A 26312-nucleotide genomic window follows, 5' to 3' on the forward strand; every position below is an offset into this window, starting at 1 on the left:
TCCTTTATTTATCTTGTTTCTTCTTCTTCTTCTATTTACCATCACCACCTTTTCCTTCTCCTTTCCAGGAGATTTTCTCAACTTTACCTTTTACTTTGGAGACTGATATGATTGGACATAATTCAGGGTACCCCCGATTCAATATCTTAAGTCCTTCTTGGGCTGCTCAGATTTCCCAGAAAAATGCTTTTTTCAAACTACTGCCTGCAGCGTGAAGGCCTGGCTGCTAGGATTCTGGAAACCCAGTGAGGTAGGAGGTCTGGGAGTCATGTGTCCCATATGCATACATTTATCTAATTCTCACACACACACACACACACACACACACACACACACACACACACACACACACACACACACACACACACACCCAAGACTTTGTCGGTCTGACTACTACTAATTCTTCCAAACAGATCCAGCAGCACCTCCTCTGGGAAATTCTCCATGATCTCCCCAGTAGACATTCAGACTGAGCTAGCTCCCAGAACCCAGACTTTCCCTCTATCTTTGCAGGTATCCCCCTGCCTCTGTAATTGCCTAATTAGACATCTGTCCTCCTCCAGAACCAGCTCTATCCATTTACTTGGCGCAGTTACTAGCATGTAATAAACTCGAGAGATTCATGCGTTATTAATTAATTCCAGAGTCAGCCCAGTTAAGGGAACTGCTCATACATGCAGGAGCCAAATGGGAGCTGGGAAAGCACTTCAAGTACGCTCCACTGTCACAGGTCTTTGGCATCAACATTAGTCCTACCCCTAGCTGTGCGACTCCCCAACAAAATAGGGCATCCCAGATAAGCTTTTCTCCTTGGCTGTCTGGTATTCCTTATCATATTTGTACATGTATATCAAGGAAAGCATTCAACCTACTTCTTAGGAGTATAATGAAATATCTCTGAAAATAATCACTATTGCTTTAAAATATGAAGGTTTCAGATACATGCAAAAATCAAACTATATTGTTACTACGGAAAACTGAGGTATAAGGAAGGAAACCAGGCAAGAAATAGCTGCTGGATATAAGAGCACATGTTGTTGACTTATTTACAAGTGTTGAAGAGCAACAAGCTATGAGCAGGTGTGTGTGATAACAGGCCATGAGCAGGTGTCACAGATAACCGCCTTATCTGTGACAGGCAGAATCTTTGAGAATCTGCATAAATCTTCCAGTGGGCAAAGGGGAAATAACCAAACCATCTGAGGAAGACTGACACTTCAAATGAATGAAGTCAATGTTTTACACAGTTGTAGAATTTTAAAGCCAGAATTATCAGTTAGTCCAGTCTCCTCGTCAAGGTGTGGATGCTAACTGTGACTGTCCCTACAGAGGGCCATTTGGGTTCAGAGAAATCCCCCAAAGCTGATGCCCTGGACCCCGTAACTGACAGGTAGGTTTCAGTACTTCTCAGTCACACTGTGACCCACCCTAACTTTATCCACTGTGCCTACTTTTGAGTATCACAGAAGTCTACACAACAGACACAAGCTAGATGGTCTACAAACACTTTTAACCCTTCAGAACAACCCTATGAGAAAAGGATGGTGTCTGTTTCAAAGATGGAGGAACTGAGTCACGAGAAGCTGCAGGTATCACTAAGGACTCACAGCCGTTAAGCACAGAGGAGACACTAGTGGAGAGGCAGCGTCATGTGCTATTTATGAACTTGGACTCCACGTGACTCTGCATCTAAATCCCAGTTCTACCACTCCCTAGCTATGTGACCTTAGGAAAGTTGCTCAACCTCTCTGAACCCATTTCATAAGGTGTTTTGTTACGAGGATTAAATGAGCTAATATGTGTAAAGCATTTGGACCAGTGCCTGGTACTTGGCACCACAGACGTGTCTTAAACATGTAAAAGGGTGGCAGAATTATGAATCAAATCCAGGTTTATCTGGTTCCAATGTATACACTCTTAACCAAGACTCTTCAGCATGTTAATCTCTCAAGTGTTGGAAGGCAGCTACTACATCCCTGAAGTTTTTCTCTTCTCCATATGCTCCTCTTTCCTCAATGGCCCTTGATATTACCTGGTTGCCAGAATTCTTTCCATCCTTCTGGCTTTTGACCTAACTGAAAGAGTCGGACCCAAAACTGCTTCCATACTTCAGAAGATAACGGTAATCTCCCTAGATTTGAGCAAAGTTGTTCTTCTCAGCATCACCTGGGATCTTGCTCAAGCGGTAACCTCTCCAGCTCCAATTCAGGCCAGCTAAATCAGAAACTCTTGGGATGGGCCCAGCAATCCGGATGTCAACAAGCCCTCCAGGTGAAAGGGATGCAGCTCAAGTCTGAGAGCCATTGTTTTCATGGAATGTATGGCCCCAGTGGAAGTTGAGACATCACACTGCTAAACGGCTCATACTAAATTGACGATTAATGGTCTCCTAGAATCTGGGCCTCAAACATGTAACTAATGTAGTGTGGTGGTTTTAAATCCTCCTTTAGGCCTTCTTAATGTGGACCCACCGCTCCAGCCCCTCAAGGTCTCTAAATCCACGTTCTGTGGTGGGGCATGTTGGTTCCCCGGCTCCAACTCTGTGACCCGTGAACACTGGATAAGCACATCATTCGTGTCTCTGTGGTGTCGCCCTCAGCATCTACCCAGAGCTGGGGCAGAACCCAGCGGTCCCTGGCAGACTACCTCCTCCGGCCTGACATTAATCCATGAGAACATGCCGTGCCTACGGCTGTTCAACTTGTGAAATTTCCTAGCTATTATCAGCCTGCGTATCTCCACTTGGTCCAAGAGGAAACCATGAGAGACTAGCTTTGCTTTAAAACTGTGAATAAAAGCTAAAAAAAACTTCCTCATGAGCGCAGCTTTGGAAATTCTTCTTAAGTTTCCATTTTCTCTCTCCCTCCTTCTCCCCCAACCAGGAGAAAGTGGCCTGGAAGCAGGCATACCTCAAAACTTTCATGTTAAACTCAGAGCTCTGCTTTCAGTTTCTTTTAATTTTACACTAATAACTTGTTTTCCAGGTATTCCCTCTCTTTACTGTAGTCCTACATGGCAGACTTTTCTTTTTTTTAACATTTTTATATACTTGGAAATTGAAACTCAGGGAAGTTAAGCAACTTTTCCTAATGTCATATCAGCCAGTTTAGTGGGGACACCCATATTTATATTCAGGCCTGTCCAAGGTTCATACCTCACCTGCTGTGTTATATTAACACTATTGTGGCTGAAAATGGCAGGAAAATGAAAGAAGATGTGCATATGATTTTCAAGACCCTCTTAACCCACCCTTTATTCCAGAGAATACTAAATTCAATTAATGATGGTCAAAACAACACACATCACAGCCACCGGAAAGGTAACATCTTAAAACATCTACAGGGATCTAGCACTTGGTTCCTTTCTACAAGGATCCTCTAAGGTATAAAGACATATCTGGCCACCGTTCACTTCTTCCTGAAGAATACCAGCCCCTACAAAGGAAAGACAACTGTGCAAGGGGCTAGAACACAAAGCCACTTGTTTCCTAGTGCTCTCTCTGCCAGCCCTCACAAAGTCAAGTGCTGGACTTGTTGAAGAAAGCGATTCATCTCTCCATGGAAAGAATGCCAATACCAACTGTACAATAGACTTCTTTCTTCATATCCTTAATTCCTGAGGATCTTAGGGTCACTTCATGTAATGTAAGCAATTATGAGCTTCCAGGTCTGGGAGACAGTTTAATAATAATGGAAGGAAACACTACTCAGGTCTTCTCACAGGCAGATTTCAAGGGAGTCCAATCACACTGATCGACAAAGACTCAGTTTTACTTGATGAAATAAGAAATACAGGCTCTGTCGACCTTCCAACTTCAATTTTTCACTGTCGTACCCTCTTTCCCAAATTTTCTATCCTCCTAGCTTGGTAGACACAACAGAAGCTCAGCTGTGATCCCCCATCTGCCTTATCTTCTCATATACAATCTAGTTCCTTCCTGTTCTCCATGTCAAGGGGCTGGCCAAAGCTTCCTGAGAGGATGGGTATTGTAACTGAGAAGTAAAGTAGACCGTGAAGTCCAAATGATAAATTACACAAATAAACACAATTTTGCCATTTTAAAATATGACAGAGGGACTTCCCTAGTGGTCCAGTGGTAAAGAATCTGCCTTCCAATGCAGGGGACGTGGGTTCATCCCTGGTCGGGGAACTAAGATCCCACATGCCGTGGGACAACTAAACCCACGTGACACAACTACTGAGCCCGCGCGCCTCAACTAGAGAGAGAAAACCTGCTCGCCACAACTAGAGAGAAGCCTGCATGCCGCAAAGAAGAGCCTGTGCGCCACAACGAAAGATCCTGTGTGCCGCAACTAAGACCCGACACAGCCAAAAATAATAAATAAATAAAATATTTAAAAAATTAAAATATATAATAGAAAATATTGTCTTCAATTTTATTTTGAGAACCGAGCATGTTCTTGAAAGAGTTCCAACAATTCTGATATTTCAATTTTTAAAGTATCGGTAACGCGGTATTTATACATCTGAGTCTCAGGACTCAAGAAAACCAAAAAGATAATAAAAAAGTTCACTGCGTGCTTTGTTTTGTGATATTACACTAAACTTGCCAATCTGGAAACACTCTTACATAGTCCTTGACTTACAAATGAATTTTCTGATTTACTATTGAGTAGAAAGTAAACATGTCTTCAGAACAAGCACAGTTTCACTTCAAAGGCACAGAACTAAAGCCAAAGGCAACATAACGGGACCACATCTTGAGGATTTAATCTTCCTTAGGTATGGACACAGGATAAGAAAATACCTGACACCCAGGCCACCACTGCTAATGGTTATTTCATAGCAAACACTACTCATCAATCATAGCACTACTGCCGAGTTCCAACACAACAGCCAACAAAACCTACCTGAGTTGGCACAAAACTATTTGACTGCCTAAGCTCTATGATAGACCTACTAGAATTTGTAGGATTAATGGCTACTCTTATGATTCAGGTTTCTTATGTGGAAAAGGAAAAGCTACAGTAGGTAATTCAAACACACAATGCTTCCAGCAAAGATTCTGTCTTTGATACTTCATAAAAAAAAAAATCTCGGATTTTTTGGATGGAACCAAGGACTGTGCAGACCCTGCATACCGTGTATAGCTGACTGTGGAACTGTAGGTATAGGGAGGGGTTCAAGCCTCAGACATTTACAGATGGGCACAGTTGATTCCATGGTGTGGAGTCATATCAGATTGGTGCACGTGGAAACATGTATCTTTCTTACTAATTTGAAAAGTGTATATATGAAATCTGTCCAAAATGCTATAGATAGAAGAATGACTTAATACAATGAACTGTACTTTTCAACTGAATGAACATAACATCTATGATAAATCACAAAGGAAAACCACTCCACTAATATGTGGTTTTCTACAGCTAATGTTCCAAAAACAAAATGTTCTTTTGGCATGGACCTCAAAATTTGTCATGTTCTCATTAGTCTTGAGGGCAACAGTGCTACTTTATACAATTGTAACCATCATGCAACAAGAAGTGAGAGCCTGAAATATTGGATTTTTTTCAAACAAGCAAAAAAATTGCTAAAAATACTTTATGACAAATATGAATAACTACAAGTTGATATTATTCAAATTAATGTTTTATTTGTTTAAGTAAAAACACAACTTACGGAAAAAAATCAAACCACAATATTGAGGAATTGCAATTTATTCCATTTAGAAATAAATAAACAGAAGAAGTTGTTATAACATGCTACCATTTATAATATCTCCAAATCCTTTCTCATATTGGTTTCAAATGATATATTTAATAAATATTCAACATATGTTCAAAATACATATGTTCATATATACTCAAATTATATAATCTGAACACATATACATAAATATATATTCTCAAAGAGCTGTGCACTAGCAAAAAGTTTTGGAACAAACAAACAGGATGGTTTTAAAAAATGAGCTAAACCACCTACTTTAACACTTACACCTAGTTAGAGACGGAACACTAGTTTTCTCACCTTTTACAACATGTAAAATTATATTTTAAATGTGCCCCCAAACACAGCATTCTTCAAGAATATGGACACCGTCATGTTTTTTTCAATTTTAATAAAGCAAAGCGTCTATAGCGTTGACAGACATATTACAGAAGAAAACAAAGAAAACATTTTCAACTGTTCCTTCAAAGCATATCTGAAATCCTGTTTCATGGAATACTGCTTTAGTTAGCTCCCTGGCATCCTTCTAAGGCACCACGTGGGGACACAACCATTCCAGCAAAGTCGGAGGCCCCGTGGGTGAGGAAGAAGGTGGGAAGGGGTCTGAAAGGATGGAGGGGAAGCTCAGGACCAGCTCTGCAGGGCAAAGGCACTCTCACGGACACGGATCCTGGCCCGAATCCTGTCTGAGAGATTGAAAGCCCTGCCCTGAAACCGTGTCTCATCCTGGCATTAGCACCCTCCTTCACAGTGCCCAGCTGAGGCCCCAGGACTAGTTCTCTCCCACACGTGGTGAAATCCGACTCTCAAGGTCTCTGGGCCTCAGCTTCACACAGGCGGGTGCTCAAAGAGTGACATGGTTGCCTTCCAGCTCCCAGGTGTTTAATATCTTCAGAAGGATTAATGCTACAAATTCAGACAAGAATGCTCTGGAAAGCTTCATTACCCCCATCTCTTGGACACTCGTGGAGCTTTGTGGCTTTTGGAAAGTAATTTTGTTCCCCCCAAATCCACTGTATTTTTATATGATAGCAATCAACAATCTGAAAATGAAATTAAGGAAACAATTCCACGGACAATGAGATTTTTCATTTTAATTTTTTTTTCAGTCTCTCTGATGGAAGCTGTCAACCCCTGAAACAATAAGTTAAAAGTAAAAACTGACTTTTCAAAATCTGCAAAGCTAAATGAATGTTGAAGAAATGGAAATGATTAAACTTCCAGATCATTTTTTGTTAAGTGTGTAGCATTCACACTTCTGAAGACATTAAACTTTGAAACAGCAGTACCACTTTTGGGATGCCCTGTACTTCTCATAACCTGGGGAATTTCTTTTGGGTTCAAAATTATCATTTCCTTCCAGTTAATGGATGTCTTTCCATCAGCCTACAGTTGTATTTTCTTGATTTAAAATGAGCTTTTCTTTAAAGGTGTCTTTTTCAAGATTTTGAGGTATTCTCTGATAGAGAGTTGTTTTTTGAAATTGAGGGTGAAATGTAAATGCTTACTGTCATGAACGTGCAACTGAGATCATTTTAACATTCATATATGCTATTTAGACATTTTACTAGTTCAGGAATCTGGTTTAGGGAATATAGTCTCATCATCTCTGGGGAGAGTTGAGGGGCCACACTTCATCAAATGCATATGTTTGGGGTTTTATTTTTTTAAAACACTGATCTGCATATATATAAAGAGATACATTCATTTTGGGGGGGTTTGTTTGTTTGTTTGCCTGTTTGTTTTTTACCATAACCTCAGCCAGAATTCTATTTTGCTATTATGACCCAGGACATACAAAGGTGGGGTGTCTGTGTGTGTGCATGTACCTGCATTTTTTTAATGAAATAAAATGCTTCAAAAACATGTGATTTACTCTAATACCTTCTATTCTAGTCTTTCTTACCCAAAACTTTTGTTGATGTGACTCATTACGTTGACTCGGGGCCCACTAACGTGCTGATTACCAAGTCTGAAAAACAATAACCTGGGTATAATGGGTTAGTCAATACCCACCAGGGTTACCCCGGTAACTCTTTTGTATGCTTGGACTGCATATTTTTTACCTGAGGAGATGCAAGCAGAACAAAAGCTCAACTCCCACTGCGGTGAAGCCCTTGGGGATCTTGGTGAAATGCAGAGTCTGGCTGGGCAGGGCTGGGGCAGGAGATTCTGTGCCTTTACCACCAGCCAGCCTGGGGGCAGCAGTCTGAGACGTGTGGGTGCAGAGGAGCAGGGCCGCGTGGGACACACTCCCACCGCACAGCCGTGCAGCCGTGACCGGGGCACGACCCCAGCATCCCCACAGGCGGTACTCACTGCAAAGGAGGCATCCTCGTGCCTTCAACATCCTCCCCTTTGTGATTTGCACCGTTTCCTTTTCTCCATAACCAACCCTCAGCCCAAACAAGCAGTGGCAAGGCCACCCTCTCTGGGATTGCTTGAAGCCACCTTTGGACGGGATTACCCCAAAATGTGGACAACTACCTTGTTTGTCTCAACAAAGCAGGAACAGCAGAGATGATGCCGGCAAACAGGAGTGTGAAAGATCTATTAACACTTTGTTTCAGGCACCGGTTAAACTGTGAAACCCGCTTGTCAAGGTGGACCGCGCTCAAAACATACTTCTGAACGTGACAGAGGTAAATTCTGTAGTTCAAAGCAGGATTTCATAATTCTAAGCCGTGGAGTTAGAATTCCCACACGAGGAAACACTGACAGTAATTGTAACTGTTCCTGGTACGATACTGGCTTTCTGTACTTCCGGCCACCGGAATCCGGGATATACATGTATTGATAAAATGAAAACAGTCTTGATTTTGGTGAGGCTGTCCTTCGTGTAATCATTTTGTGGACCCGTCTGGAGGGACGAGGGAATGGGCTCACCACTGCACCCGAGCGTGGACCTCGCACACATTTGGTACCGGATACGGGTTCGATAAAAAAAATGAACGAACAAAATTTTTTGAATGTGACAACTCACGTTATTAGCTGATTTCCCATTATAGTGTTTGCTTCTCTGAACTGAGCAGGAAGCTTTAAAAGGGAGGAAGAAATGAAAAGTGGCATCTTCCAAATTGCAGCTGTTCACCATGCAGATGGGGAGAAGCGAGGGGAAGGGAGGAAAAAGAGACAGACAGACAGACAGACCCACAGACCAGGGCACTGATTCCTGACTCCTGATTCCTGGTGGGAATAGGGCAGGTGGAAGAGGAGGCAGATTTGGGGATGCCTCTCCCCACCGGCCATGACGGGTAAGTGTAATTGGCGAGGAGCTTGGGGGAGGGAAGCACGGGGACTTGGGACTGGTCTAAGGCAGTGGTTTTCAATGGGGACAATTATGCCTCCCAGGGGACAACTGACAATCACCGTCTGGAGACATTTTTTCACTGTCATAACTCCGGGGTGAACACTAATGGCCTCTAGAGGGTAGAGGGTAGGGAGGCTGCTAAACATTCTGCAATGCCCATGGCATCCCCCACAGCCAAGAATTATGTGCCCCCAAGTATCAATAGCACCCAGGTCGAGAAACCATGTTCCAGGGGTACAAAAGGGAAAAAAAAAAAAAAAGCCTGGTAGAGGCAAGAGCAGAAGCTATTAGGAAAGAGAACGTGCTCGCCAGGACCACTAGGCGATCTTGGGCAACAAGCGAGGTCTTAGACAGAAGGGAGACAGTGTGGGAGAGAGATGAGGGTAAGGAAACAGAGCCGGGGATCTGGCTGTGCCTCCTGTTTCACTGGATCCCTCTCTAGTCAACTCTGAACCAGGTGCTTGTGGGGTCAGCTCCACTGCTCCAGCTAAAGGCAGTCTGTGCCTCGTGAGTACGAAGCAGAAGTCCAAAAGAGGCCAGAGATCCTTGGGTGGAAATGAGCACTACAGGCTGCCCTCCAGGGATATATGCCACTGACAAGGAAGGCTTACGTGTAGCAGACGATGCCGGTGCCCTGACCCCCCTCCTCATGGGCTCCACTTCAATGCCCATGAACTTGTCTTCCAGCTGCCAAAAACTGCATTCCTTTGCCTCAAGGTGTGCTGTTGGCTGCCCAAGTGGCAGTCCTGAAATGCCGGGAAATCAGTCGCCTCTGTAGGCAGTCCTCAACGGATGCCTGACAGGTTTGGTGAAGAAGTAGGTACTCCCTTGCCTCTTGGGTGAGTAACTGTGAGACATGATCCACGCTGTCTCCCAGGGCTCCCCAGTGTGCCCACAGTGGTAACTGGTTTAATAATGCCTCCTTATTGAGTGCTATCCCCATTCTGGCCCCCTTCCCCACTCTCCTATGGGTGTTTTCTTTACCTTCCCCCTAAAACGACTTGCACTTCAATTCTCATCTCAGGGTCTGCTTCTGGGGAACCCAAACTCTAATGGCAAGTCTTCTGAAGAGAGACTAGGCTGGCGGCCACTTGAGCCCCAGGTTCCTCGGATGTGAGAACTCTCTGGGTCCACAGTAGCCCTGTAGCAGAGGGGCCGGTCTTCCCATCCCCAAGTCCTAAGCACAGAATCATTGGGATCCTCTGAGCCACAGGCTCTAGACCGACTTCTTTCAGACCATCTGAAACCCAACTCCAGGCACATTCCTCTCTCTCCCATCGAGGGCACAGGCAAAGCCACATCTTTTGCTCAAGGCTGGCAGGGAATGCAAGCACAATCCCTATGAGTCTCAAATGCCCCCGAAGTCAAAATTCTGCAAGAACTCAAATAAGTAACACTTGACTCCGAGAAAGGGGTCTTACTCTGGTGCCAGGAAGAGCCAAAGATGAAAACAATGGCAGCCGTGGTTCAAATGAACTTTAATGAATTACCAGTGGGGATTGAAAACCACAGAATAGCAAAATGAAACAGCTATTTCAAAACCTTGCTAGACAAAGAAGAGAAGTGAACTATAAACCCCCTCAGGGCGATGTTAAATCACTCATCTTCCCTGCAGTGGGAATTCTGAGATGTTAAAAATCTCAAGAAAATGCTCGGAGCTTGAGGGATGCCACGGCGGCAATGAGTGCAAGGGGCTCCCCACACCAGCAACAGGTCTGTAAACAGCGATGCAGCTGACACTTTCCAAGGGCCTCAGAACACGGCCCTGCAGAAACCTGAAGCCATCGCCTGAGGAAGTCCCGCTGTCACCCAGGATGGGAATCAGGCGCCCCCCTTAGGGTCTAGTCACCGTAAGCCATTCCTAGGGACGTTTCTTTACAAATCCTCAGAAGCCTCTCTTCTTAACTTGTGGATGTTCGCTGGGTTTCATCTTTGCCAAGAACATCCACTTTGGGGCCCCGATTCCTTGCCAACTTAGGTGAGGGGATGGGAAGATCTTCTATCTCAGCTCTGATGTGTGGAGAGTTTTTTTTTTGTTTTTTTTTTTTTGTTTTTTTTAAGGGAAAAGAACAGCAGAGCTTTTCTGCCGGACAACCTATTCCCTTATTTATAATGCAGGACAGCAGCGCCTTGTAAGTGTATATTCTGGTTCATCTGAGGACACACGGTTGTTCATTTTAAAATTAGATTCATCCTAATTATACGAAAACAGCCTGCATGTGGTTAGTCAAAACAGCAGGAAAGCATTACTCAGCACCTACGTACTGGGCCTGCCTTCTAGACTCCACTAAACTTGTTCAACACACAGCCCCTGCCCTCTTGGAACTTCAAATCCAGCAGAGAAATATCCATCTCACTGACCAATATGAGGTTTGGACACTGGGCAGTGAAGAAATGCATATAGTAAGTGACTAAACATGTAATATTACCTTTGGACAAAGGGGTGAGGGAAACTGTCATTAAAGGGGCACGCTGCAGCAGGGCAGAAGCGGAGGTACTTTGGATCTCAATCCTAATGAATCATGGCAGGACTGGGGGAGCTCCCTGAATGAAGGATATTAGGATGCTGTGCTGAAACAGAAGCAGGAAAAAATAGGTATGAAACCGTCAGGGACAGAAGTTTGCTTGTGGACAGTAGAACAGCATCAGAGCAAGAGACAGGAGTAGATGTTATGAAAAAAGGCAGGAAGGTGGTCAGCTTCAGCATCACATTCAATCCAAGTGGGAGAGCCAACTCTGCGTTCAAGTGGCTGCAGTCCTGGGCAGGTGACCAAACATTTATTCTTCTTTATTTTTAAAAAATTTTAATTGGAGTGGAGTTGATTTACAATGTTGTGTTAGTTTCAGGTGTACAGCAAAGTGAATCAGTTATACATATACACATATCCACTCTTTTCTAGATTCTCTTCCCATGTAGGTCATTACAGAGTATTAAGTAGAGTTCCCCGTGCTATACAGCAGGTCCTTGTTGATTATCTATCTTATATATAGTAGTGTGTGTATGTTAATTCCAAGCTCCTAATTTATCCCTCCCCACCATGTTTCTTCTTTGGTAACCATAACTGTCTTTTCTACATCTGAGACTCTTTCTGTTTTGTAAATAGGTTCATATGATATCGCTTATATGTGGAATCTTTAAAAATGGTACAGATAAACTATTTACGTCTATTATTCTTATTTTCCACAGACCCTGAGGGTTCCCTATGTTCAACGATGGACCATGGAACGTATCTCTTGAGGATGAAAAATGCCAGGACATCTATAAAAAGGAGATTGTTACCAGTAAACACACCCTAACAATTTAAAACTGAAAAAAAGAATAACGAATGATACAAAATGATCAAGGAAACTTGCAGGTTGACTTTTGGGTCTCTCTCTTTGATCTCCTGCCTTTTGGACAATCAAGCTCCGTACTTCCAGGGTGAAGGCTGACTGAATACCAACACTTTTACAATTTTTGTAATAATAAGATAATGATAAAATTGTTTCCCATGTACTGGGCACTCCCCAGGCACTATGGATGGGCTCAGCAGTCCATAAACTCGATTCCACTCAATCTCCTCTATGATGCCGTCAAGTAAGTACCAATATTATTTCACTGCATAGGTGAGGTGACTGAAGTTCAAGGTGGTTAACTCACTTGCCAGAGAGACCACGAGCTAGAAGGGGACAAAGCCAACTCAGCACCTGTAGGGACGTCCGCCACCCACCCGTAACTCCTGATCTCTCTCCAGTGCCCCAGCTCTCAACCAGTCCAGGACCCAGGACCCTCAGCTTCCACCCTCCCCACAACACACTTGGCCTCTAAGGGAAGCAGGGAGGGTGTCTCTCCTCCCTGCTCTGTGACAGGACTTTAAAATAGGACATGACTGGTGCCCACACTGCAGGTTACTCTGAGCCCCAAGGAACCCAGTGATGAGCCAGGAACAAGTTGGGGATTACTGAGAAAATGATTCCTTCTTTATTATGGAATATCAAGAATTAGCTGGATTCAAAAAGATACACGCATCCCAATGTTCACAGCAGCACTATTCACAGTAGCCAGGACATGGAAGCAACCTAAGTGTCCATCGACAGAAGAACGGATAAAGAAGATGTGGCACATATATACAATGCAATGTTACTCAGCCATAAAAAAGAACAAAATAATGCCATCTGCAGCAACATGGATGCAACTAGAGATGATCATACTAAGTGAAGTAAGTCAGAAAGAGAAAGACAAATATGATATCGCTTACATGTGGAATCTAAAATATGACACAAATGAACCCATCTACAAAAGAGAAACAGACTCACAGACATAGAGAACAGACTGGTGGTTGCCAAGCGGGAGGGGGTTGGGGGAGGGATGGAGTAGGAGGCTGGGATTAGCAGATGCAAACTATTATGTATAGGATGGATAAACAACAAGGCCCTACTGTATAGCACAGGGAACTATATTCAATATCCTGTGATAAACCATAATGGAAAAGAATATGAAAAAGAATGTGTGTGTGTGTGTGTGTATATATATATATATATATGTATAACTGGATCACATTGCTGGACAGCAGTAATGAAAACAACATTGCAAATCAACTACAATAAAAAAAAAAGAATTAGCTGGATTCTGTACCTGAGAGGTACTTTATCAGGATTAACTTCTTCATATTGCAAATTTTGATTTTCAAAAATATTGCAAAATATTTTACAAAAATAGACTTGAAGTCAAAGACAGCCCTACCTCGGGTAATATAAAGGCAAACAGTTCTTTCTTTTCCTTTTACAGGTCCTTAACATGATACTTCTGATCACTTGGTCTTATTTCTTCATAATCTAAAACACATGTGCACTTGGCAAGTGTTTCTTTACTCTCAGATTAAGACATTTTAATAATAATTAAGTACGTTTTCACAACGTTCGAAGGAAAGAGCTTCTTTGTTCTTTTCCTTTACCTCACTTTTATTATTCATGCCCCTCTAACATTTCCTTCGCCAGAGGCACTTCTGTAGAACTGGATGAATATCTGATCAAGCACATTTATGATTTGGAAAGAAAACAAGCAAATATCCTTTTTGACTAAAAAAGAGCGTTCCCCATTGTAGTAAGGAATGATAAGTAGAATAAATACTAGGAAAATTGCTATTTTTAGTCAAGACATTATGTAATAAGCCATTTATTTAAACTGTCTAAAGCTCTGCAGAATGATTCCAGGAAAAGGACTTCAATTCCTCTGTCAACACACCAAGAATCGGCTCTGCCCTCTGCTTCCTGATAGCTCTACTTTAAATTTTAGTTTCCTTTAAAAAAATCAGCACATTCATAATGTGCCAATTATACCAGGATTGATCAGTAAACTCCCAACACTATGTACATGTTATGACCCACAGAGATCTATCAAGAAAATCAAAATGATGATCAAAGACTAAAAGGGAAAGCCGGGTGTAGCCAGATGAATGATGACCCATCTCGTAAAAGTGAGCAGAAAGTGAGGAAACAGAACTGGGTCAGCTAGGAGGGTGGTACTGCACCAAAACCCAGAACTGGGTTATGTCATTGCTATCGGGATGTTTCCATCACTTGCCAGTGCCTCCAGAAGTACGAAGACAGTGCTGTGAGGAGAGCCTCAGAAGAACTGAAAAACAGAATTACACAGGGTGGCAAAGACAGTTCACTGGCCACCAAATGTTCCGGCTCCCCTTCCCCTTCTACAGCACAGAGGCATCGCAGAAAAGCAGCTGTGAGACAGGGGCTGTATCTCTCATCCTGCTTTCTTCAGTGGGAGGTGGGCACGGCATTGTTCTCACCAGTGGAATCAGAGCAAAATGATTCTGGGTCACTTCCAAGCGGAGGCAGTTAGGAGGCTGGTGTGTTTCTGCACTCTCTTGCCTTCTCAGGGGTCTGATGCAGTGAAGACATGGCCTTGGAAGCCTTGAGCTGGAGATGGAGGAGCCCAAGACCAAAGGAATCAGGATTCCTCAGAATCGCCATAGAGCAGAGTCCCCAAGCTAATCAGGAACCGCAATTTTCAACTTCACATGGGTGAAAGATAAACTTCTACCTTCTTTAGCTCCCATGCATTTTCAATTTTATTTCAAAGTGTAGATAGTGTTTCCCTAACCAATATACGTGGCAAGAAAAACTTAAGTGTCTCAATCACTTGAAATAATGTATACAATTTATTTTTGCATGGAATTTGATAGGACGATGGATTTTTTTTTTTTTTTTTTTTTTTTTTTTTTTGCGGTACGTGGGCCTCTCACTGCTGTGGCCTCTCCCGTTGCGGAGCACAGGCTCCGGACGCGCAGGCTCAGCGGCCATGGCTCACGGGCCCAGCCGCTCCGCAGCATGCGGGATCCTCCCGGACCAGGGCACGAACCCATGTCCCCTACATCGGCAGGCGGACTCTTAACCACTGTGCCACCAGGGAAGCCCTAGAACGATAGATTTTTAAGGCTAAAGTTGTCCTGCCCAGTTCTAGCAGCTACTAGCCACTAATGGCCATTGAGCATTTGAAATGTGGCTAGGTCAAGATTGAGATGTGCTACAAATGTAAAATATACACCAGATATTAAGGGTTTAATACAAAAAGCAAAATATCTCACTGGTATTTCGTATTGATTATATGTTAATAATTTTTGGATGAAATAAAATATACTATTGAGGTCAAACTCACTGGTTGCTTTTTACTCATTTGTAACATGGCTACTAGAAAATTTTAAACTACCTATGTGGCTCACATTATATTTCTGTTGGACTCTGCTCAGCTAGTAGGTGTTAGCAAATTACAACCCACCTTCTGTTTTTGTAAATAAAGTTTTATTGGTACAGAGCCATGACTGCTTACATGTTATCTATGGCTGGTTTTGCATTACAGGGCAGAGCTGAGTAGTCCTGAAAAGCTGAAAATATTTATTATATGGCCTATTATAGAAAATATTTGTAGAAAATCTGTTTGGGATTACTAAGAAATAAGACCAAACAATGATAAGAAGTCATCACGCTAAGGGAATGTAAAAGGAAAAGAAATCATTGTTGACTTTATATTACCCCAGGTAGGGCTGTCTCTGACGCTAAGTCTACTTTTGTAAAATATTTTGCAATATTTTTAAAAACTAAAATTTGCAATATGAAGAAGTTAATCCTGATGATGCCCGGACTAAGGATAACTTTGAAATTACCTAATTTATCTACTCTTACCATTTCATGACTAAGGAAATGAAAGCTCAGATAAGTGAAGAGACTTGTCCAAAATATTCTCATTCTAAATTAGGTGGTATTTCTATAAGGTCACTATCATTCATTCATTCATGGATTCATACTCTCCACCCATCTCTAATTTCGATCATTAAAGAAATAAAATCCCTATCAGGTAGAAAAATCAGCACTTAAGAGCAGAGAAATCCTTGAGTAATAACAGCGACAAATAGGCTGTGAGATAGTTTTTAAATTAAGCTTCATTTGAAAACACTTTAAAGAGAACCTATCATGTAATCTGCTTTCAAATTAAACTTGAAATTCCCCCAAATGTAGAGCCAGCTTGCTAAAAATATGCCTTATTGGAATTAAATGTTAAAAATTTGCCACATCTTAGAGAAAAGGAAATCTGTTCCCAAAGACTTCACAGCAACATATAACTGCCTCTGTTCTAGCAGCCATCCTCTCTCAGTGTATTATTCTAGAACTTCTAACTGGGTTCACCATTTCCAGTCTCTGTCCCACTCAAGACCTATCCCCAAGAGCCCTTCTAAAATAAAAATCTGATGTGCTGACCATTCCTTCGTCTCTCCATGCTGTCAAGATAAAGTCCATCTTCCTTATTTGGTCTGGAAAGTCTTCATCATGTGGCTTCTACCTGCTCCTACGGCTTCATTTTTTGCCCTGTGCACGTCAGACTAAGCTCCTTGCAATTTCCCAAATGCTTCATACTTTTATTCCATTTCATGCACTTGTATATGGTGTTCTTACTGCCTAGAACTCTCCCCACTCCGGACTATGGGTCCCCACTGTACACTGTACTTACTCCATCACAGAGCTTATCAATATTGTAGTTGATCGTAACAGTTGAAGCCTTAATTCTACCACCACTAGGAAGAGCTAATATTTAAGAACACTGAATTGCAGGTCAAGTGCTACACTATTTCATTTAATCTTCACATGTTATAGATGAGGAAACCAAGCAAGTGTAATGAAGCCAGGGGAAGCCAAGACATGAATCCACACATCCCCACTCTGCAGCTCTGGCTCTTAACTCGACACCAGTGGTTGTCAGTGGGGGTGACTTTCCTGCCCATGAGACATCTGGCAATATCTGGAGACATTTTTCCTTGCTGCAACTGGCGTGTCGGGGGAGCTACTGGGATCTAGTGGGTAAAGGTCAGTGATACTGCTAAACATCCTACAGTAATGAGTGCAGCTCCTCAAAGGAAAGAATTATTCGGCCCCAAATGTCAATAGTTCAGAGGCTGAAAAACACTGGTCTACACTAAATTAACTCCTGTTGATTGACCCAGGAGACTCTGAGTATCTCTACAGCAAGGATTTTTAAATGTTCACCATGGTGTCTTGGAACCTACTATAGAGCCTGGTACCCAGTAGATGCCCAGTGCATATATGATGGATGGATGGGTGGAGGGATGGATGCAGGAATGGATGGATGAATGGGTGGAGGGATGGAGGGATGGATGGTTGAATGGGTGGAGGGATGGACAGATTCCAGGAGAAAAGAAGCAAGTTTCCTTATTTTACGCCTTGGTTTTCATGACAACTTCAATAAAGATAAATCTGAACACAGCTTCTTAATTAACAGCAAATGAATGCATGCAAAGTACATTCCAGAGGATGCCTTCACGTTAGCAATACGTCACATTTACGAATCTATAGTGTGAGATTAAATTAATAAGCCAAATGCCTAGCATTATATTTTTTCAAGAGTCCCTTACAACTACTACACTACAGGATAAATTGACATGTTCATCATCCACATAGGCCATAACTTAAATTGTTTTAAAAAAGATTTCCTGTATAAGGTTCCCCTGGTTTCTATTTCTTATATAAAAGACAAATAATACAAGAATATACAACCTTATGCTTCCCCCTGTTGTAACTACAATTCCAATATAAATACATTATTCTAGATTTCCAGATGCTTGGGGTAGAAATTACAATGAAGCTTAGGTGAAATTCAAAAAAGTAAACAAAAACATATATGGCAGAAATAACCCATTCTCTGTCTTACGGAAATTAATGTACCTAAATACCAGAAATGAAGTCAAGGAAAGATATATTTTATGATTATAATATTTTTGAAGTAACGGCCAGTTAGCCTGATTTTTACATAATCACAAACACTTCAACAATGGCGGCATTAATCAGTGCTGAATACAAACTGATAGATTTTCTACAGAAGAGCACAAAGGTTCAGCTGTGGGGCTAGTTAAAACAAATTGTACTCAATTTTTTAAGTGCAGTACTATGAACTATTCCTCACAACCTTCTGCGTTGAACTTTAGTCGTTTGTGGTTTCTGACACACACACACAAAGAATATGCTGACCCAGTAAGTTTTGGTACCTGCTCTCCCTCTTGGAGATTCACATGCACACAAGCATAAATGTAGACTCTGAGAATGCTTGCGTTAAGTTGTTAAACTCGGGATTTCCCATAGAGTAACAAATAAAAAGTTAAATCTGACGAAGATCTGCCGAAACATTTAGGAGTAGGGAAAAGGCCTAAAAGTGATGACAGGATGTGTAGCTGGGGACATCAGCATAACTGTGGCATTTCTTGCCATGGGAACCACAGCTGACGCCAGAGACGAGCAGTGCCTTTTTCACTGTATGTGAGAACATGACACGCACTTGTCACAGAGGCAGACTCTGCATGTATGGACATGCAAGTGGTGAGACATTGCCGCATATGGAAGAGCAACACGAAAAAGCTAACCCGAACCCAGGAATGTCATGACTGCTAATATCAATCATGATTTTTTGAGCACCTGTTCTGTACAACCGTGGCTGAAATCTGGGGAAAACAGAGCCTTAAGAGAAACAAAAGAGGGGAAAGTATATCTGAACCATCTTGAGAACCATGGAACAACACAAGTCACAAGAGTCAGAATATTCAGTGGGCCCTGGATGCCACAATCATACAGTCTGCCACCAAAACCAGGACTGTCTTCTCCACTCTCTTCATCATGAACACTCCTGGGTCTCCAGAGGAATCACACAAGTGTACTTCCCAGATGAAGAAGACATACCTGCTGTCAATTAACATTCCTTTGTCCAAGCTTTTGCTTTCATCAGGTTATCACTCATGACTTTTTGAATAAACCCCTACGTTCTTGATCCCAGAAGAGAAGGCATAATCCTTAAGATCTCTTTTATTAGAAAGAGGAAGTTGAATGAGTAATTAGTTCAGATCAGTCCTTTTCTAATTGTTATATGTGCCCCATCCACAGTCCACTCTCAGCACGCACACACACATACGCACAGGCACACACATGTATGCATGTTATTATACGTATTACTATAGTGTTATAGACACGTTGCATATCATGATATACATATTATTGTATATGTTGTATACACGTATACATACGTATATGTATATTATGTGTATATGTATACGTATATGTTAGAGTGTCTATCATGATGAAAAGGCTACAATATGCTTCCTGGGACAGTCAAGGTTCCTGGGTCCAAATTCCAGGCACTCCTGACTTGCCATTTGGAAAAAGATACTTAAGTTCACAGCAGAGCTCAGTTTCTTACTCAGTAAAAATAGTACTGCACAGGAAGAGCTGCCAGTACATAAAGATCCAAAGTCCCTGGAAATTAGGACAGTATGGACAGGCAACATTAGCATTAAATGTAGATCACGATTCTCACTGTCAGCTGGCCCGATTCCCGAGAGGAGGATAGAGAAATAGGTTATCTGTGACTCAGTGATCTGGATAGCCTCCCCTCCCCCATTTGCTTAAATGCTGTAATTGACGAACACTTTGGGAACTTAAGGTGGAGAGCGAACACCCTGAATCAGAAGCCTCACCAGCCTAAATGTATTCAACCCCACACCGCATGAATCCCAAGACAGTGCCGGGTGAATCGCACTGCAATTTACGCTAATACACATGGGCGACACAACCCACAAAACCATCACATCCTCAGATTAAAAGAACTTTATGTCACCTAGGGGGCCATACGAGGGACCCCGATAGGCATATCCATTCCATCCCAGTGGAGACCACTTCAGAATCCCTTTGCATTAACATATGCATATTGTCTCATAGCTCACTAGGCTACACACTGAGCTGCAAAAACAGGCCCAGACACATACGAGGTACACAAATTTTTGTAGACTGAATGAGGAATCAAATCAAGTAATGAAAATCACTTTAAATAAAGCAAGGAGTTCACCTGCCATCTATTGCTCAACCAGCTCAGACACTAGAACAAGCCCTTCTAGCAAACTACCCTGCTGTGATATGGACATACACTGTAATCCAGGCAGCAAACATTCACAATGGGCAAAACTAAGACAGAAGATGACACCTGATACACTATCAGAAAAGAGAGAGAAGCGTCTCCCCTTCTCCCCCTCTCATTCATTCGTCCAACGAGCTTCTCCCTTGTGCCCATGTGTCAAAGCCTTTGCTAGGTGCTATAAGTCAAGGATGAGTAAACCCATAGCCCATCACCACAGTTCAGAGGGGAAGACAGAAATGAAACAAAAACAAACACACCGCCCTGCAGGGTGATAACTGTACAGGCTAAAGCACAAAGCATGGAGGCCACCCGTTGAGAGAGGTTTATGGCCATAGGGTCATTTTCAAGTACCTGGCTGTCCCGTCCCACAGACTGTTCCAGTTTAAAAGCTTGGCGGAGATACTGGATATTTGAGGAAGTCAGCCTAAAGAACATGCTAACCATTCATTCCTCTAGGTTTTCTGAGCTCTACTTCTGCACAGGGGACGGCGTCCCGAATCTCCTCTGCGGGGCAATGGGACCTCAGACCCCCAAAGATAAAGTCCCACTGGGTGACTTTCCATTATTACGCCTTCTGCATTTTTTTCCCTCGAGGGTTGGTAAAAGACTTGACCATATAAAGAATTTTACTTCATTTTCCGTAGAAATGAAGTTCAAGTATTGGCCATTATATGATCTGACATTTCATAGGAGCAGATACTAGTTGCCATGTACCATGGTAAGCACTCTACAAATGTTATCTGATCTATCCTTACAGCTTCAAGGTCTACCTGCCACATCAATGCTTCCACTCTGCATTTGCTTCTGTTAACTTGGCTACTGAGAAGCTCAGAGCTAAATTAAATACTGAAAAGCAGTAAGCACTTACGATTTCAGTTTGATTATCTGTACTCCTCTACAAGATTTTGATCTCTCCTCCTTTGCCATTTTTACCAGTCTCGTCACTTTGCGGGATTTTTACTATGCATTTACTGAGACACATTTCTGGAAGCCAATACTCTACAAACAAAAACAAATGACCAGAACCATCAACTGTAATTTCCTTTTAGTTTCAGTTGTCACAAGAGTTTCCATGAATAGCTCATTTGAAGATGACCCCTTGTGTGTCATACCTCGGTCACTTGGAAACTCAGATAGTGAAATATTTCCACCATCATCAGGTTCAGAATCTGTTCATGAAGTGCAGAAAAGGGAAAAGGGGAGAGGTTGACTGACGTAACTTACCCATAGGGTAACCACTAGGTTGCTTCCTAATCTACTACCAAGGGATATTTCTATCTTGTGCTGGTTCCTGACAGTCCCGTTCACGCCCTCCCCAACATCTACTTCTGTAGACCAGCTATACCACGACATGCCCTTGGTCCCCTTAGGGCTGCCAAGGCCAAAGGCACCACCAGAACATGCTGAGTGAGAAGGCATCGCTATCACCCAGTGATGTCTGTTCCCTGGAATTTCACTCTCCGCACTGACAATGCCTCTGGAACTCATAAAGACTCTGCTGAAACCCAGGGAGCTGAAGGTCAGTGTCTTCAGGGAATCAAGGTACCATGTAAGACAAACTGCTGCTAAGGATTTCCATGTACTCAAGGCAAACGCCCCCAGGAAGAACTCACAGAAATAACTCTCTGCGTTGTCACTACATAGAGCAGGGCTAGCTTTCGTATCCAAAAAAAAAAAGAGAGAGAGAGAGATAAAAATCGAACCATATATACATGGCACACACACACACACACACAGGCACAGATCTTGGCGCATCCAATTGGTACACAGTTAGATGCTTAGTCAGGTATTTTTTGGAACACAGTGTTTGGGCACAGCCATCTATTTATTCAACAAAGATTTATCCAGCACCTACTGTGTGCCAAGCACTGTTCAAGATGCCAGAGAATCACGAGTGAACGAGACAGTCAAGATTCTTTTTCTCAAGGACTCTATAGTCTAGACAGGTACTCAACAAGTAGCAACTGAAATGAACAATTCAGATGGAAAATAAGACCAAGGAAGGAAAAAAAAAAGGAAGCAAAAAACAATGCCATGGCTTTGAGAAGGAATGGGAGGCTGCCTCTGCTCCAATGGTCAGGGGAGGGCTTTTTAAAGAAGTAACACATAATCTTACAATAAAATGACAAAAAGGAGCTGAAGAAACCAATCACCTTTACTCTGATTTCCATCAAAAAGATGAGCTTACTAAAAAAAGAAAGGTGCAATCCCATTTGTGGGTCCACACACCCTGTGCTTCAAACGACTGCAAAAAGCCCAGGAAAGGAAAAGGATCCACAACTTTCTCTGCTCTTAAGGAAATTTTAAGAAATCTCCTTTCCCCAAAGATGCTAAATGAAAAGGAAGTTGCCTTAATTCATCTCTGTGGTAGGATTTACTACAAAGAATCTAAAAGGAGGGAAAATGGAATGTTTATTCCTCTTTTAAAGGTCAGTTACTTTATAATGTTCCAATGTCAATAAAATTATGCCTTTGCCTTGTAATGCCAACAGGAATTGCTTCATTTTAAAAAAAAAAAAGTCTAGGGCTAAATTCAGTATCACTTATTTCACTTGTTGGAAAAGAGAAGCAAATCATATTTACTAGCAGATGATACCACTTCCAATACATAATAAAACTTTGAAATTCACTAAAAATAAGATTCTGATGGTATCTTTTCAACGTGCACAAATAATAAGTGATTGTTCACCAATACCTTCCCATATCCCATATCCCAGCCCAAACAAATCGCTTAGTATTGAATTTCTGTTGGAGTCAATTAAAACGCTTAGCCAACTGGCATGAAAACTCCTGAAAACGTCCACTGCTCAAAATAACTTTCATCAAAACACCTTCTTCTTTCATATTTCCTAGTCCCTGACTTGTTTCATAATAAAAGGTAAGCAGAAATCAATTAGGGAGCAGATCCCTCACCGTGAATATTCAGATTGAATCATGGAATATTTTGACTAAAACGCAATTTGTATTACCTTGCAATGCACAGCATGCTATATATTATTGAAATGTAAATACGCATACGAAACTAAAAGAAGGCAAAGCTATTGTCCAGCAGGTCTGCATCACCCAATACATGTATCACTATGAGAAACTGCTGTGCTCTGGTATTAATACGCTGTCCAAGGAATGCTTCATTTTTTGAACTTCAAAACGGGTCTTTAAAACTGACTCTCACTGGCACCTAAGAACAATAACATGCTAAAGGGAAGACTCTGTTTCATTTATTTACTGTTGAGGCTTAGTGTTTGAATCTTCACAAATTCTCAACGTGTGCGAAGCGGGGCCGACGTAGAGTCTGCGCTTTTCTGCCCAGGTAAACTCTTGTCTCTCTTTCACTCACTTCACTAACTGTTATGCTTCTAGACCCTTCCTGTAAAATTTCCCATTTGGGGAAAAATTATACACTGAGCCTTCCGTAAACAAAACACTCACCCCGCCCCCATTAAAACAAATCAGAAGGCTTAAGAATTAGCACTAATACTGAGCCTACAATGGTCGCCGGCAAATACAAATGACAACTGCAGCCGAGAAGGGCCAAATCCACCTGGAGTAAAAACTCCCCCAATGAGTCCTTCTCCGAGGGGTGCCCGGGGTGGGGTGGCGACCATGCAGCTGGCACAACTCGGGGACCGGAACCGACTCGAGGGGCCCCAGGGGAAGATGCTGCGTCAAGAGAAGCGAAGCAAGAAGCGCGAACCGGGAGGCGAGCGACGTCGCCCCCCATTCCCCGGGGAGGTGGGGAGAAGCCAAGTCGCCAGGCACGGGCACCAGGGCACGCCACCCGCAGAATCGGTCCCCTCTCAAAGCCCGGAGTTCCGGGGCAGGAGAACAGGGGCGATGGGGGACCCACAGTCCCTTTAAACCGCCTCCACAAACACACCCCCGCCCCACCACCAGCCCCGGTGTCTGCCAACCTTTTCCGAACCCTCGTGTCACAGAACTTCCTCATCATGGAAACTTCCACTCGGTTCGGCGCTGAGGATGCCAAACTCCATGTCACAAGGAGGCTGTCAACAGCCGGGCTCGGGGTTTGAGGAACACCGCCGCCCCAGCCGCCCCGCTCCGCCGCTGCCCACGCCGCGGCTCCCCGAGCGGTGCCCGGGCGGAGAGGGCACCTCCTACCCCCAGGCGGGGCGCGAACCCCCGGAGGCGGGTACCAGGGCGGCTGACACCCCACCCACGCCCGCCCGCGCGCGCGTGCGCGCCCGGCGTCGCCGCTCGCACCCCGTGTGGTTCCCGCGACACCCCCGTCGCCCTCCTGCCCACCCCCCGGACGGCGGGGACCGTCGCCCCCTCCCCCGCACCCCCGCCTCCGCGCCGTCCTCCGGCCAAATTACCGGTGTCCTCCAGCCTGCCGGGTCGGGCGCCCCTGCCTGGGGAAGGCCGCCTGCGGGCGCTGCCCGAGCCCGGGAGCAGAAGGTCTCCTTCCCCAGCGCACTCACATTATTCATGCAAAGTTAATCCCCGCCGCGTCACGGCCGCCCGCCTGAGGATGTGCGCCTTCCTTGGCCAAGCCCCGCAGTCTCCACCCTCCTCCGCCCCCTCCTCCCGGCGGCGGGGTCCCGGGGAGCGCCGGCGACGGGACGTCGCGCGAGTCCTGCAGAATGTCAACTCCCCGGGCGCAGAGGGGCGGCCGCAGCCGGGGCCGCGCCGCCCGCCCGGGCCGCTCCACTTTTATAGGCGCAGGAAGCGAGCGCGGCCCGGCCGCCGAGTCCCCGCCTCTCGGGCCCGCGCGCCCGGCCGGCTCCCGGCCGCTGCCCTCCTCCGGCCCCGGCGCCCCTCCGCGCCGCTTCTGCCAACCGGTGACCTGGTTTTGCATCCGGCCCGCCCGGCGGTCCGACTCGCGCGGCGGCGGTGGCGGCCGGGAGCAGGCCATTCGGGCTCCCCCAGGGGCGCCGCGAGGAAATGGCCTCCCGGCCGCGCGCCCCGCCGCCGTCGTCCCCCGCCGGCCCGGCCGCCCGCCCGCCAGCCCCCGACACTACCGCCCGGCCCCGGCCCGGAGCTCGGACGCGTCCGCCGCTCCCCGGCCCGCGCCCCCTGCCCAGCGCGCCCCTCACGCGCCGCCCGGCTCGCCGCCTCCGCACCTGCCGCCCCAGGTGCCGGCTCCCCCTCGTCCCCGTCCCGGCCGTGCCCTCCACCCTGGGAGTCCTCCCTGGGTGGCGATGTCGCGGCGGTGTTGGTGGCGCGCGTCCACCCACCAGGTTGCGTGCGCACGGCGGTTCGGGCTTGGGCGTCATTCCTCTCGTCGGCAAAGAGGAAGGGACGGGGGGACGAGGGACACGGGGCCGAGGAAGGGTGACTTCCAGAAGCACGGGCTCCTCTTGGCCCGGGCCGCCGCGCTCCTCCCTCCTTCTGCGAACCACTTGTGGCGCGTGTCGGGCCGACACGGCGATCTGGCTCCTCCCGGGGCCTCGCTCCCGCCGGGCGTCTGGCGTTCCCCATCATCGCCACCCCCGGGAATAAAGTTTGCAAAAAATACCCGGCTTGCGCCTGAAGGAAACACCCCCTCCACACCACCCGGCACATCCTGGGAGACGGGCGCAGGGTGGGGACCCTCCGCAGGTTCCAGGAGGGCCGCCCTGTTCATTTGTCTTTGCCCTGGACATGGACAAATAAAACCCGGAAGACAAAAATAATTTATACTCTTGGAAAGTCCTGCCCCGGTCAAATATGAGCTTCTAAAATCCCCCCACCCCCACCCCCAGTCCTGAACGCCAAGGGTTCAGGCTACGAGAAAAGCAAGCAGGCTGCTGCGTCCTGGGCTGGAAGCATGCTTGTGAAAATCCTGAGCACCCAAGAAGATTAAAACGTCATCGGTCGGAGGCTAGGGTTACAATAAACCTATTTTGACGG

General features: G+C 44.7%; 1 protein-coding gene across 11 annotated transcripts in view; it reads right to left on the reverse strand.

Moving 5' to 3' along the window:
- Positions 1-25822, reverse strand: part of THRB (thyroid hormone receptor beta) — a 392088-nt gene extending 366266 nt beyond the window's left edge. For 3 of the 11 annotated variants that reach the window (XM_060298658.2, XM_030876312.3, XM_030876308.3), the window contains exon 1: positions 24374-24611. The gene's annotated coding sequence lies outside the window, so the exon portion shown is untranslated. Of the gene's footprint in view, positions 1-24373; positions 24612-24796; positions 25048-25543; positions 25593-25657 lie in introns of those variants that run through there. The other 8 variants (XM_060298655.2, XM_030876311.3, XM_060298660.2 and 5 more) reach the window with 6 other exon arrangements.
- Between the last annotated feature and the right edge of the window lie 490 nt (positions 25823-26312).

Source organism: Globicephala melas, chromosome 4 (assembly GCF_963455315.2).
Source record: "Globicephala melas chromosome 4, mGloMel1.2, whole genome shotgun sequence".
Taxonomy (NCBI): domain Eukaryota; kingdom Metazoa; phylum Chordata; class Mammalia; order Artiodactyla; family Delphinidae; genus Globicephala; species Globicephala melas.